This window comes from Myotis brandtii, unplaced genomic scaffold (genome assembly GCF_000412655.1).
Source record: "Myotis brandtii unplaced genomic scaffold, ASM41265v1 scaffold123, whole genome shotgun sequence".
In the NCBI taxonomy this organism is placed as follows: Eukaryota; Metazoa; Chordata; class Mammalia; order Chiroptera; family Vespertilionidae; genus Myotis; species Myotis brandtii.
Genome location: NW_005354291.1, coordinates 330,086 through 331,729, shown reverse-complemented (window position 1 = coordinate 331,729; position 1,644 = coordinate 330,086).

The following is a 1,644-nucleotide window of genomic DNA, read 5'->3' as shown; positions in this document are numbered from 1 at the left end:
GAATGGGGTATGGGTGGGTGGTGCTTTCGGTACCATCTCTGTTTCTGACTTCATGAATGCTAAGAAGTAAGCCCTGGGCTGATATGGCCACAATTGATTTTCTCACTTGTAAAAAGAGAAGGGTGATACATAACGTTTCATCTCCAGGCTTGATGAGTAGAGGGGTTATTGTCAGGTTTCACAGAACAGCAAACACTTTGGAAAAACAAAAAGTAATATGTATATATATGATAAAGTAATTTTACTTTCTGACATGAGATCATACTACTATATTTTATTCTACTAGAGAAACATAGGACAATTTATTTTCTTTTTATGAAACAACACAGGGACCTTGTAGTAAACAGATACCTTTAATGTTTGTTTCTTCTTCCTCATCACCCTCAGCTTTGCCCAATGCACAGACCCCTTCCCCTGTCCCAACAATGAAGTGACCAAGTCATGACCATAGAGACTGAGAAAAATATTCGAGGTATTGGACACTCCATGGAACATTCCTTCCCCTTGCGGTGATTCCTACTTCTTCATGGAGACAGTTGGGGTCTCTTGTTGCTTTGTTTTCATCCAGGGGAGGAAGGCGAGGGACAGAATTTGTGGGAGAGAAGGCAGAGAAGGGTTTCTTCTTTCATCGTAAAATGTTCCTTGTAAAAAATACGATATATATATACACACACACACATATAAAATGTATCCAGTGCAATTGCAATTGTTGTGCCAAACACTGGGAAGTGCCACCTTGGTCGATGTATTTCTGGAGTTTTAAACAGTTGTCCTACAACAGCTGCATTTCAATAAGACTTGGGCAGGTGGCTCCAGATGATCCACTTGCCACTCATATGCAGGCTGAGGCCTCCAATGTTCACAATCCAAAGGAAGAACGTGTGTCTTTGTGCCTGGAGTCAGGGCTGTAGTGGGGAGTGGGCAGGAAGGGAGCTGGAGGCTTCCGAGGTGAGGAAGAACAATCGCTTCTTTTTACTTCTCTACCACAGTCTTCAATGCAAATACAAATACATTTTAAATCTGAGGATATTGACGTCAGTAGTGCTCTGGTCACACTACGTATGAAATAATTCACATCAGCATAAAAAATATTCACACCAAAAAGTCCTTTTGTTTTTCCCTCCTTCCAAGATAACTTATGCTATCCTATCACCGAAGTGATCTCACCACAGATATTTCCAGTGATTTGCCCAGAAGTCATTAAACATAATTCAGAGTCTTTGGATCCGCTCTTTTGGCAGAAGGAATTATTTTTAGATGAAATCTCTGAGGTGTGTGATTTGGTTTTCCCGACACAGGGAGAAGTTCGAAGTCTCTGCCTTTCCCCATGTCCTCCTCCTTGAAGTGAGAGGCACAGATGCTGAGCCTTCTGGCTGGTCAGAAGGGAAAGGGAAGGGGGAACCCTGGGTCAGCAGGTCAGCTCAGGAGGGATGCACCACAGAGGGAATAGCGTCGAGCTGCAAACCAAGATCAGAAGCTGTTACAAACCCACTCCATTCAGCTCTGAGTGTCACCAAGTGCGCTAGGCAGAGACCTATGGGGAAGGGTGGGCTGTCTAAAACCAGTACAGATCCTTGCTTTTGTCCTGAGGCTGCAAACCTGAAAGCAGAGAGAAAATAAAAGAGAGACAGAGGGAGAAGAGAA